General features: G+C 37.4%; 1 protein-coding gene across 5 annotated transcripts in view; it reads left to right on the top strand.

The window, feature by feature from the left end:
• Window positions 1-14,343, top strand: part of agpat3 (1-acylglycerol-3-phosphate O-acyltransferase 3) — a 32,594-nt gene that overhangs the window by 3,839 nt on the left and 14,412 nt on the right. For 2 of the 5 annotated variants that reach the window (XM_067403939.1, XM_067403935.1), the window contains exon 2: window positions 14,107-14,165. The gene's annotated coding sequence lies outside the window, so the exon portion shown is untranslated. Of the gene's footprint in view, window positions 1-11,265; window positions 11,456-13,903; window positions 13,972-14,106; window positions 14,166-14,343 lie in introns of those variants that run through there. The other 3 variants (XM_067403940.1, XM_067403936.1, XM_067403937.1) reach the window with 3 other exon arrangements.

The raw sequence follows: 14,343 nt of genomic DNA, 5'->3' as shown, positions 1-14,343 counted from the left end.
AAAATTAATTAAAAAAAATCTATGGGGTATTTTGAGCTGAAACTTCACAGACACATTCAGGGGACACCTTAAGCCCTTTTCGGACGGGATTAGTTTTACATGGGGATGTGGAGTAATGCAATTTTACCTCAGGACGTCTGTAATATTAATTGGCCAATTCGCACGGGACAAGATATCTCAGTAAAACTAGCAGAAGCAGGAGGGGTAACTCGATTTACGCACCGCTGTCACCTCCCTGACGTCACGTGGGTATACTGTATGTTGCTTTCTTATACCATGTGCGCAAACCTGGCGCAAACACTTATAATCTAAATATATAAACTATATATAACAGTTAGGTCCGGTCAAATGACTTATTAATTAAATTCTGATTGGATTATGATGGTAATAGGCACTTAGCTAAAGATAAAATTAGTTTTGTGCCTCTGACAAGTGCTTCGATCTTCTTTTTGCTCTGAATGGTATGTAGAAAAAACTTGAGGTTTACCACAGATTTGTCCCACCACCTACAACACAAATGAATGTTGCTTCCGTGCTTGAAAAATGCGCAGAAAACTACTTTTAAACAGGAAATTACGGAATTTTACCGTACATATTTACAGCGGGTCTATTCAGATGGGATTAGTATTACCTGAGGTAATTTTTTCGGACCTTTTTACAGAAGCTAAAAGTCGCCGTAATCTTTACTGACATTGTCCGTAATGATTACCGAGATGGCACATTCGGACGGGACTAAAATCACAGAGAAGCTCTGGTAATAATTACTTTGCCCCCACCTCCCCATGTAAAACTAATCCCGTCTGAATAGGGCTTTAGACTTATATTACATCTTGTAAAAACTGGTTCTAGGGCACCTTTTAACGATTAATTGTGCAGCTTTAGTTAACTGTTCTCGATCATGAATTACCATACTCTGCCCGTTTAACAGGGAATGTTCTCTCAGAACAGTTCTCAGGTTCTCTCAGAAGTTCTAAACAAACATTCTTCCAGTAACATTAAAGCCGCCATGAAATCAAAATCGACCATTCTTATTTTTATTTTCTTTTACAGAATGTTGCAGTGCTTATTATAAATGTTTTATTCTTGCACATCATAACTTTTTTTAATTAAAATGCCCTTGTAATTTTTATTAAAAACATGTACCTCCCCTCCAGACGACATCTGTTCTCTTTATGACATGTGTCTCGGGGGAGGGTGGGGCTATATATCCTCCACAATTGACTACAAACTGACATTCAGATCTGCCTCTGTTTACTTAGCAACGCCCAACTTCATATGATCAATCAATTCCCAAAAGATGAAGTAAAACCTGCCCTAAATTTTCTAATTCCATTAAGCCGTTTCACTAGGATATACATCACAAGAGAGAAGAAAATACTATCGCAACCTCCGTTTCATGCTAACTTTAATAGAACTTTTGTTAATTTATCTGGTCTTTAAAAACGTTAGCAAAAAACATTATTTATACATCATTCATGGAACATATTTTTTTCCGGTAATGTTTTAGTTTGAAGTTTCTCTAATGTTTTTAATGTTACAATTAATGAACTAATTAGTCAACATGAACCTGTTGCAAAATCTGCATTCGCCCTCACACAAAACTCCAGATCGTTTAGATTCCTATGGTAATGACTACATTTCTCCCACAAAAATTTGCTGAATAATGGCAAATGTGACCGTACCTTGACTATTAAGCCACCTATTCACCACATAGCTTTCAAAGTCATCATATTTCAGCACACTACACAACTGTCTGTTGCCGCCAATGTCAATTCCAGACAAAACACATTTCAATACAGGACTTGGATTGCAGACGGATCTAGATATTTAACCTGCTACCCAGCTTCTCCCTTTCTTTTGGCAATTCAAACAAAGCGAACACAACGCACGTGCAGAGCACCAACTTGCTTCAATTTCGGGCATTTGGCAGGTGATCTCCATTGTCAGCAAGTGGAAAATCAGGGCTAATGAACCTGTTTGGTTTCAGTAAATCACAAGTACATGTGAATCAGTCAGAGCAGTTCTTGAATTAATTACTGAATCGTACACAAATGCTTTCATTAGATCTAATTTGAAATGAACCAAAAAAAAAATAATTACTGTTATTTTGAAATTCTCGTGATACTGACTACTAGTATTTCACAATTGACAATTGTGTAATTAATCATACACATCATGAGATTATCAGTGGAGTTTTAAAAACATACATGAATGATGAATGTTATTGTTAGGGCCAATTATTCAATTGCAAAAGTACTACAAAAAATTGTTAATGGAACAGTTGAATTTTTTCCATCCCTGTGTTTTACTAAGTGTAATTATTTTATACTGAAGTCTTAATCTAGACCTGTCATTCTTTGCCAGCCATATGGAACATGCACAATATTTTCTAATCCTCTTTTATTATGGCATAACTGAAGCACCCTTGACAAGCTTGTGACATTTCTTTAATATTATGTTGAAGTGGGTAAACACACCATTGTTTGCCATTTACATTCATGCACTCTGATGGCTTGTCTGTATTATTACTGCCGCGTGAGATCCTGCAGTAATCATCACTCCAAAGCTGTGCAGCAGTAATGAATTGGCTCAGAATATGAGATGTAATTGAATCAATTATGCATGATGCTCATTTGGACCAGGTTCAGTTAGAAATGCATGTAAAAAGTTGTTTCCAATAATATCATGGTACTTTTTAAAAATGTTTTACTACATTTTGTTTGTTTCAGAACAACCTACCATGTTTTTAAATAGAATATATATTCATTATTCTTTTGTCACAATGACACTGCTCTGTTACTGCGTTACACACCTTTCTAACCTTACATTTAATCCGATACAGCTTGTTAATTAAACCCAACACTATTACTTTGCACCCGAGGTAGATAACAGCATCCTCATCCACCGCCTTGATTGGGGGCATGTAGTCACATTGTTGTTGGGAAACTTCGTTTATCTCGATTAGAATGTGGGTCAGAGGTTTTTAGCAGTGAAGCCTTGACGTTATCCTCTTAACAGCTCTCTGCTTCCTTTTGGACAGCAAACAGAGCGTGTTTATCTTTTTGCTTTTGAAAATGGCTTGAATGGCATTCATCATGATGCTTTGATTTTGTTTGTTTCAGACACAGGAGTTTGTTTGTGATGTCTGCTAATCTGTTTTGGGCTAGTCAAGTCTGGGAGGTTTGAGATGCAAAGGAAGTAGTATTTTAGTGCAGAGGATAGAAACGGTATCAGTTGGTGTCATCTAACACTGTAAGTGGATCAGTGGTGAAAATAATGTGAATGCTAAATGTCATTACTTCAGTTGTGTGTTCATATCATAGAAAAATCCAGGGTTTCATCCAAATCAAGGCCCGAATTTTGGTGCGGGATTGTGCATGATTTTACTGTTTTATGCAAGGTTAAAGCTTATAATGCGAGAAATTCCTGCAAACATTAATTCATTATAGCAATGTGGGTTGAATGAGTATAGTAATTCACACTGATTAACAGATCAATTCAATAGTTTGAAGTATTTCTGTCAAACTGCAGTTTCACAAACAGCACAAGTGAATCAGCGCTACTACATTTTTCAGTTTCATTTTTAGTTAAAATTCAATTCAGTGTTAGAAATCAAACTTCCTTGTGCCATTGTATGTAGAGTAAGCACAAACTTGGGTCCAAATTGTATGCTTTTACATTTCTTTAAGTATTCTCCTAACAATATAATTATGATTCGGCACATAACTGAATAAATATCATAAATAAAAAGGAGCAAAAAAGTGTAAACTTCCAAGGCACTCTGTAAATCTACTTAAATATCTAATGTAGAAACTCAAATAACATTTGTTGAATGAACAAACATTTAGGTGATATAATTGTATTATAACCTCCCCCTCAAATTAAAAAAAATCTGACCATAAGAATGACCTAAAATGTGGGGGGAAATGAATTTCAGGCCCTGCAAATGTTATTGAATTGCTGCTGCATTGTACACAATGTTGGAAAGGCAAGGCTGAGGTTGTTAAAGGGTTAGTTCACACAAAAATGAAACCTCTCATTAATTACTCACCCCTATGTCGTTCCAAACCCGTAAGACATTTGTTCATCTTCAGAACACAAATGAAGATCTTTTTGTTGAAATCTGAGAGCTTTCTCAGATTGCGTCTCTTCAGAAAATTTAGACTAAATCACTCAATTCATATGGATTAATTTTACAATCTCTTTATGAATGTTTTGAAGCATCAAAGTGGTAGTTGAGGGACAGAAATCTCTCAGATTTCATCAGAAAGAACTTCATTTGTGTTCCGAAGATAAACAAATGTCTTACGAGTTTGGAAAGACATGAGGGTGAGTAAATAATGACAGAAATTTAATCTGTGGGTGAACTAACCCTTTAATGACCTGAGTTGAGGTTGGGAGGGAAGGGAAAACCAGGTTGTACAGTACAGATAAAAGGGGTTTGTACAATAACTTGAGTTCAAACACCACTTTTGAGTTTGTTACCTAAAAGTAGTCTGCTCTTCTACCAGCTGTGTGCAATAGTGATGTCATTTCCACTTCTTACGATCGGTCACTCGCATGAGCAGTTCTCCAGTGTCACCTGAAACTTGAATGAATAAAAGATTATACATGGACTCCCAAATTGGCCACAGTTGTAATTCCATCACATTAATATATTGGTTAAGCAGCTTTGTATTAAAAACGACAAACACAACTGAATGGATTCTATCAGTTATCCCTGGTTAATAGAGCACAAAAGAAGAGTTCTTATTCATTTTATCAAAAGAAAGTGTTTGTCATGACTGACTTTATTCAGTAATTCCCATTGCATTATGGGATTTGTAGTTCGTTCATTCATGTTAAGATATTAAGTACCAGGTTTGTTCTTAAGAAGGGCAAACACTGTGGTTTGTTGGTGTTCAGGAAACCTATGCAGAAATTACATATGTCATCTTAAAAAAAAGCATTCTAGCATGACTGGAATTCACTGAAAGACCTTTTTTTTTGAAGAAGAAGAATTCACTTCATTTCAGTTGTTAGCCACTTTGGCTGACTAAGTGCTTTCCAAAGTAAGTATACGCATGGTCAGGTAACATTTAAAAAAAAAAAAAAAAAAACTAAATGCTCACATGTTGGTGCTAATTGGCATATGTTTTTGTGCTTACAAGGTTTATGTGTGTGACCCCTGACTAAAAGCACACTCTGCACTGGCCATCTGAGAATTATTGACCACTGAGTCCCTTATGATGATTATGATGAAGTTTATTTTGGAAAAGCTAGGGACTTCACAGTGCATACTGTTGTTAACATTATGCACTTTTGCAATGAGTCTTGAGTCTGTGAAAACATGCTGAGACACGGTAGAAAAGTTAACCAACATTTTTCTGTGATGTCTTGGAATGATTATTGTCTTAGTTTGTACAATACAAAAATCATTTTAGAAACTGTTTTTGAAATATTTCTAAAACCTTTATAAAAATGGCAAATGGAAATGTTTTACTATGGCACGATAACTTTTTGGCTAATGAGAATGTTAAAGGGGTGGTATAATGCCACTTTTATAAGATGTAAAATAAGTCTCTGATGTCCCCAGAGTGTGTATGTGAAGTTTTAGCTCAAAATACCATACAGATAATTTTTATATCATGTTAAATTTGTCACTTTTTGAGGATGAGCAAAAACGCTCTGTTTTTGTGTGTGTCCCTTTAAATGCAAATGAGCTGCTGCTCTCAAAAGGGGGTGGAATTCAAAGAGCTCATGTTAGCATTGCCGATTACCTCACGCAGACTCACTGAAAATGTCAGAAACTGTTCAGCCTTTTATGTTCAAAACGGAGTTGGACATTGAAGGAGAGACTCAAAAAGAAGTGACAACATGTAGAATGCAACAGGATGCTTCTGAATGGTTGTTTAATTTATGTAGCTGATGTGTAGTTAACTATCTTAAAGTCATTGATTAGCATAGTCTGTCATGATAATCTGTAAATCACTCGTGTGGGAACTGCTGTAAGATGACTACAGAGCCAGAGAATATATGCTGCATGAAGATAGAACAGGTATAGATTAGGGGTTTAAGAAAATATTGATAGATGTGAATATCGCGATATTATGTTTGGCGATACTGTATCGATATTTATATATTTATTTAGTTACATCCAAGATCCTAGATGGCAGTGTTATCTCAGAACTTAAACTGACGCAGAGCCGAGAAGCGCAAGGTGAAGGTGCGTGCATCGCTAATGTTAGCATTAGCAAACCCAACTCACAATACGATATAATTATTTAGCTCCTGCAGTATGCAAAGCTGAAGTGTGGACTCAATTTGGCTTCAACTATAAAGAAGCCACTAAGGAAATCAACAAGAGTCATTTTGTTTGCAGAATAGGCCGTTAAAATCCAAATACTTGCGAAATGCACATTTTTCTCTTAGTAACAGAATAAGCACGTACAACAAAATTGACAGCGGTGGCAGCAGAAAGAAAGCATCTGATCATACGAATGGAATGGACTATGCAATTTCTATTGTTAAATAGTTTAGAAATTAAAAACTGCTGTACTGTGAACCTTTAAAACATATACACCTAAAGAATCCTGCAGTCACTTTACTATTTTCCCTTTATTTAGATTACACAAAATAGTGATATTAATGCAAATGATACAGTATTGATTAAATAAAATAAAGTTGCTTGTCAGGTTTTATGCAAAGGTTATGTTCTTTATGACTTTTTTTTTCTAAAATTAGATATTTCTACAAATAAAATAAAAAAAACAAGAAATGTTGCAATATATCACAATATATCGTATCGTAACCCCTGTATTGTGATACGTATTGTGTCGCCAGATTCTTGGCAATACACAGCCCTAGTATAGATTAATTTAATTACAGTTATAACTTTTTATGATGTGCTGTTGCATTTGTGTTATGTACTGTATTGCAATAACATGGCCTCACCCCTTTGTGGCGTATCCTCGGGGTCAGGGTTTATGTGTGGTTTGTGTGGTGTGGTGTGGTGTGTGGTTGTGATGTCACTAACCCAGGAAGAAGCTCGTTGTAGTCCCTACCAGCTATTTGTTGTAGTCCTTAAACAGCGAAATCTTTAAAAGACAATATATCCGTTTGCATTGAACTTTCAGCGCTGTAACTTTGCAGATACTGTTTATGCTCAAGCAGCAAAATTACACACTAACTAAAGTTAAAAGAGTGAAAAAACTCTACAATTGGATCATGCATTATGAAATTGTGTCCCTATGTTGTAGGGTTCAAAATAATATCTTTGTAATATCTTCTGTGTTCTGCAGAAGAAAGAAATTCAAACCGATTTGAAACAACATGAGTAAATGATTATAAATATTTTTTGGTCAACTATCCCTTTAAGTAAAAAGTGTCACAGGTTACCCTGCTCACCCCTGCTATTTCACCATTTGTTTAAATACTTATTAGAAGTGTTTGTTTGTTTGTTTGTTTGCATGTGTAAGACAAATAAGATTATAGATTTAGACATCTTGACCTGAGTTGCAGTCCAGTAAGCTGCTTTGGTCTCATATGGCTCATAATGTATGGGTTTTATGCTACACGCCTTATCAGGCAAAGTCTATAAAAGATGTCGAAGAAGGCACTTTAGCACTGGCCGTGCACAGGATGTTGCACATTCAAGAATGTGTTGACACTCTTCCAGGATTTTCTCATTGAGTACAGTACAACAAAAGACCAACTCGCAACACACAAACTATAATTACCACTAGTATCTCATTTTGATCCATTGATTACCAAAAAAAACAGAGATCTTCATTTATCTTTCTGGCTTTCCCTGACAGTACGACTCTTTTCCTCCTTTCTTGTCCTCATATTTCCCAGGTGGTCATCACATCAGAAAAGTGATTATTCTTTGTTCTCTTTTTCCTTGTGTACGGATGGAGGAGCACTGAGGTATTTAACCGAGACCAGGTGTTTCTTTTGAGAAACCTCCACAAATTCTTGGATGCAGTTATGCTGACCTTTCTGAAATTGGAAGAATTGAGGAATCTGAGTTTAATGCAGGTATACAAGGTTCACCGGTATAGTATAATCAAAGATAGCCGGACACAGAGAAGAAAGCAGACTGAGGAAATGATGAGATAAATGAAGCAAGAAAAGCAGAACGTATAAAAATGGAAGCACCAAAGGCTCTGTTGTGTGACGTGTAGGCCTGTGGCACATTGCGTTGTCCGTTTCTGCCAGTAATGCAGTTATGCAGCCGTGGCTTTGGGCCACAACCTGCCTGATCATCTTTGTCAGCATCTCATCTAAACTGGATTCGGGGTCTGGTCAACCTTGGATACCAAGAGCAAGTAGGCCAAGTAGAAGCTTACCCATCATGATACAACACCCACAAGACACCAGAACCACTACCAAAACATATCATGCATCCTTGTACGAGCTCATTTAAATGCCGAAGGATGGGCTTGTCCCTAGAGGCTCCTCCTGGTAGCTGAAGGAAGTCACCAATGTCCTGTCCCGCTTAGCTCAATCCCATCCATCCCAGCCTCGCTTGAGGTTGATGTAAATGCGACGTGACATATCCAGGGTGCTGGTCCAGAGTGCTAATCATTGGTAATCCAATCCAGAGGAGATTAGATAAGAGGAGGGAACACAGGATGCTGAGAACTGCTCTCTCTGGCTTAACAGAAGGCGGCCACTACGTCCACATTATACTGTATGATTGTCGAGTCTTGCTAAGGATTCGCTAACTGGAACTGTGTTTGGAATTTGGGATTGCAGTTGACAACATCCTGTTGGAGTTGGAACGGAAGACTTTGTCAAAAAAAAAAATTTGTGCACTGATGGTGTGGTTTTGAGTGGCGCCGCCTTATTTATGGGATCTCGTTTTGTTCCTGCTTGCATCATCATAAAAGTGCTGTCCTTCAGTGGGATTAGCATTAGCATGTGGCTGTAGCCAGAGTGAAACCGATTCTGACGCCTTGTTCAACCTTTTGAAAGGATTTCTGGGCTAAATATTTTCAGGAGCACTTTCTGCAGTTTCACTTATCTGTCTTCAAGCTTGTCGAGAACAGAACTGCTAATTCGTCTTTGAACAAAACCAGAGGAGATCATTTCTTAATTGCTCTGCTTTGAAGGCCCATCTCCAGAAGTGAAGATGCTGAACCAGGGGGCTGTGATGATCTTCACAGGGGTCTGTGGGGCGTTAGTGGTCATGGCAGTGGCCTACTACGCCTACTGGTGAGTCCAGCTAATGGTTATCCAAAGCAATGGTGGATTGATTAGGCCACCTGCTGCTTACGTAAAGGGTTATTGGATTGGACACAGGGAAAGGTCAAGTAAGAGACTTCTTGCCTAAGTCTTTAATTTATTAGTTTGTAGTTACTTGCACACCTGTCATATTTGTGGGTGTTTATGGCACTATGATGACCACCTGTTGCTCAGTTGTATCTAGAGCAACTGAAAGGTCATGTGGAGTGTCTATTTTATCTTGGTTTCAACCTGTTTATCTGGATATTCTTTGTCCATATGACTTTAAAGCTGCTCTGTGGTTTCTCATTTATCTTTTGCATGCTGTATGGTAATAAGCTTTGTAACCTTCTCTTTAGAGGTACATTTTTGGCCATCTTGGAAAAAGATGGCCCCAGGCTGTCTAGTGATGCAGGCCAGACAGCTGTTTCCTCCTAAGCTGGTTGATCCCTCCATCTCTAATCCCTCCACCCTATCTCTTTTTATATTGCTGTGTATTCCTCCTGCTACAAAGTGAATGAGGAACCAGATACAAACTAGAAAACATCTACTTTATTTTTTGGCATGTGGCAGTAATCATTTTAAGTTAAGTGGTATCGACAACATAAAATACAATATTTTACCCAAAAATGTTATCATTTGTTCTTTCTTCTAAAGAATACAAAAGGCGTTGTTTGGCAGAATGTTAATGCTGTTTTTTTCCATACAATGATAGTGAATCGGGGAATAGGGGCAGTTGAACAAAGAAGCGTCTTTGATACACATTTTGGGTGCCTTCTGACACCATTGAATACCTTTTGTATAAGAAACGGGAGCACATTTACATATATTCAAACATAATGCATTAAGACATTTTGTACCAGGTTTGGAACATTTAAAAGCCACGACTGGACGGAAGAAGTTATATGGATCACCTATGAACCCCTAATTTTTCTCTTCCCATTTCCTTTTATTGTATTGAAAAGTAAAGCGGCAGAGCATTCCACATAATAACTGGTGTTGCATGTAGAAAAGTAAGTTTTCTTTGGGTTTGTAAAGACATAAGGGTGTGTAAATGATGACATTATTTTTTTTAATTAGGGCCAAAGCCCTGAAAGGTTTGTTTTCTAAGCATTATTAATATTATTTATATATTTTTCCTGACTTCTCGGGCACTTTTGGGGCACAACGTGCACAAAAACTGCAAATTGAAAATTTGCACACTGGTCAGAACCCGCTGGTATCCAGGTTTGGCAGGGGGGCTTGACAGCACCCCCTTGAATGGGGTCCCGAAAACTTGGTCCATATCAAACACTTTTGCATGTATTAGTATGAAACTCGATACACATATAGACCTCATTGGGCCGAACAACTTTCGTGCTCTAAGAGTGTTTTCTCACCTGAGCGGTTGTTTCGGAACCTGGTGCATTTTCTCCCTTGGCTCGGTTCGTTTAGGCATATGGTCGCTCCGTGATCGCCTGAACGAGGTGGTCTCAGCCGGATTTCAAACTAACTCTGGGGTGGTTCGCTTGTGGTGTGAAAGCAATCCGATCCAAACAATTTTATTTTTCATAACGGGAATTGTGTTATATAATATGCAGCAGTGTTTGATTCTGTGAGTGAACACATTAGTTATGCTACTGCAGTTAAAAACCAAAAACGTTGTGTAATCGTGATTCTCCATGCAAGAACACTGTCTCAATGAAGCCTTGATTCCCGCTCCACACATGAATTAAGGGTGTTTAACCTGGTTGCAAAAGACTCTAAAATGGTGCAATTCATACTTTGTCTTACCAAATAATTGTTACTAATTTGTGTCTCGAAATAACGCTCTTCATCACTTTGGTTCAGAGTTCATACCCTTGGTTCAGTAGCACACACAGTCTGGCTGTTGTCTGTAGTGTTAATGGTCTCAGTTGGTGGAGAAAGTGGGGTTTCTTGTTGGCTGAGCCAGTACTCTGCTCCGACAAGTTGATCAGGTGATCCGTCAGATAGCACATACACACTCCCCCCCTCAAACACCCTGTGCAACCCTTTAACTGGCTTGAGGTGTTTTGGCATTCAGGGCACTCTGCCGTTCCCTTGTTCACAAACCCGCACACACTTTGGTAAGATTCCAAAGTTTGCTTCAAGTTCGTGCAGTGGTGGCTAGGAGGACAGAGTTCAACTCTTTCCTTTCCCACCCTCTCTCTTTTTCCGTCTTTCAGTCAGTTTGTCTATACTAAAGTCACAGTTAACTTAGCACACTGCCTGTGGATCTTCATCTAAGGTTAGTGCTGTTTATGTTCTGTTTGTCTTGGCTGATATATTGGTAGAGGAACCAAAGCTTTGAAGGTTTAAAATTTTACTCGCTGATCTCTAGCTGCCCTCGTGTTGTAACATGATTGTTTTGTGTTTGTTTGAAATGGCAGCACATAGATTTGGCAGATTTACTGTTTTGCTAATGGCCAATTCACAGCCATCACTAACTAGATGACAGCTAGAAGGTATTAGCTCTTATTACATTTTCTGTAGAAATTGAGAGCTACTTGCCTGTCAACTTGACACAATATTAAGGACTTCTGGGTGGATGCATTGCTACATGGTTTCTACGTGGCCCATGATGACACCCAAATCTTGTCTTAAATTTTTTTTTTCTTTAGTACAATGCAGCCTCTGCTATTTAGTGTCAATACTAAATCAATATCTTAGGTCATGAACAAGTGCTGTCCAGAGATTTAATAATTCAATGTCAGTGTTAATGTAATTTGCCATCAATCTCATCATCATCATCATCATCTTTTTTTTTTCTTTCTTTTAATGTTAATGCATCCAGTTCCTCCTCAGGGTGGGAAAACAAGCGTTTGCTATTCATTTAGTAGAAATTCATAGTAGAATACACTGTATGTGCACAAAGGTACAGAATGGTGGTAGATTATAAATAACATAACCACTTCCCCCATGTTTTACTTGCTAATGTATCAGATGTTTTTGCTGCTATCATATGATGCTCATTTTACTAACGTTTGCAGAATAAATATCATTTACTATTTATTGCCTTATTGTTTAGGTCAGGCAGAAATGTGCAAAATTCTAAACATATAATTGCTTCTTTTTTCCTTTTTTTTTTTTTTTTTTCAACAAATTTTGTCTCTCTTTAAATAAATTATATTATAAATAACATTTTCTTAAGGATAAAAAAAAAAAATCTAAGCTAAAGCTGTAAACTATATATAGGGAGCCCTTTCTTGCACATTAATATTAAAGGTTACAATTAACAACAGAGCCCAAACTATTAAATTCAGTTGCTATTTATTTTTATATATAATAACCAACACTCAAATAAAATAAAAAAAGTTTTTTTTATTAACTTCTAAATCTAATTATAAAATTATTACTTTTCCTTTTTGAAATAATAATCATTTACACAGTTACCGCCATAACTTGTTTTCATGACAAATTTATTTAAACATTAAATAAATAAGACATTACTAACAGGTAAAGTAAATTGAATATATAAGCTAATATAGTGCATATATTTAGTGCAATGCTCCCATCTAGAGTTAATTTCTCTAGTGAACTAACATGCTGTGGACATTAAAATGACTTGCCTGAGGTAAATGTAATGCTACGTGAGATTATTCTCAACCTGTTTTATTGCTGTCTTTCTGCGGTTGAAACACTGGTTGAGAGATGACGCGCATATCTAGATTGTCTGCACTTCGTCTTCTGCACTTTTTCCTGTTGTTGTGGTGGTTAGCAAACGGCACTAGTGCTGTTGCATTACCGTGCACATCCCCTTCTGGATTGAAGTGTGAATTGCCTGTGACCGACTGTATTCTTTGTCTAACTATGTTTGGGAAGAATACATGTACCGTTACACCCCTATATAATAGTGAAAAGGACCGACTTACCACAAAATGCTTCAAATTGAGTTGAGAATCATTGTTTATCATTGTAAGTCATCACTCAAACTAGATCTTATGACTCTCCTAATCCACCATAACCTTTTTGCTAGCTGCTTGCTCACAACAGTGATTTTTCACAGACAAAACACCATCAAAGAAACAAGACTGCGCTTGTCAAATAACATTGGCTGAAAGTATGGGCCATCGGGCAAAATGAATGTAATGGATCCACACAACCGTTTTGCACTTTGTAATGGTATTAGTGTAGTAGGACGGTTGACTGAACTGGACTTTGTTATCAGAGCAGACACATACTAACAGAGAAATTGATAGTATTAATAGGGTCAGACAGGCCACCTGCAGGTTACAAGATGGGCAGTTGAAGTAGTTTGGCAACTTCATCCAGAGTATCGGATAAACCTGGAACGAGCAGAGAGACTGGTTTCCTGCGCTGAGCTGCAATCCTCTCTTTTCATTTGGTTAAGCAGCGCTTTAAAAGATTGTTTGGCAAATAAATTTGCTGAAATGCTTATTTTGTTGGAGTATTTGATATTAATCCAGTGCTTTCTCTTGCAGTTGTTGTCTTGTTATGGGATTAAGCAGTGCTGGAAGATAAAGCTTGATAAGCTTTCAAAATCGATTTAAAACTGGAGAACTTTAGATGCAATGATAGTGTTTGTGATTTGTTTTTTTGTGAAAAAAACGAGACAGTGTCAATGTATGCGAGAGAGTGAGAGAAATTGGAGGAGGTGACTGGAATTCCTCCAATTGGGTGAGAGGGTGTGCTTTTGCATGGGACATGTGTAGTGCAGTTGTACTGTATGTGCACACAGTGCTGCTGCACGTGGATTTTTTGGTGCCTAAGGGTTTGCGGTCATGAACTCTCACCTACTTTACGGTAAATATCTTCGTATCTTGGAATAGGATGTGGAAGTAAAAATAATCAGGACTAAATTTGTTGTTGGTGACTGTTGTATTCATGACTGGGGCTGTCGTGAAATCTCTAAATGCGCTCTTTTTCCTTTTCTCTTAGGTCGGTGGTACTAAGTGAAGGGCCGTGTAAAAGAGGGTTGTAGAGAAGAACCCACTGTGGTGAGTTAAACATCCATCCACAATATTGACTTAGAAAACTGAGATGATTAAACATATTAAACATGAACATGAGAGTGCAACTGGTTTGACTGGTACAATTCTGAGTCTATGATTCTAATGCAAATGCTAGTAATAATATTAATCAGTGCTGATTGTGAGTGTTATGTTGATATTTTTG

Source organism: Chanodichthys erythropterus, chromosome 12 (assembly GCF_024489055.1).
Source record: "Chanodichthys erythropterus isolate Z2021 chromosome 12, ASM2448905v1, whole genome shotgun sequence".
In the NCBI taxonomy this organism is placed as follows: domain Eukaryota; kingdom Metazoa; phylum Chordata; class Actinopteri; order Cypriniformes; family Xenocyprididae; genus Chanodichthys; species Chanodichthys erythropterus.
The sequence above is the reverse complement of the archived record's forward strand: the minus strand, read 5'-3'. Positions and strand labels throughout refer to the sequence as shown.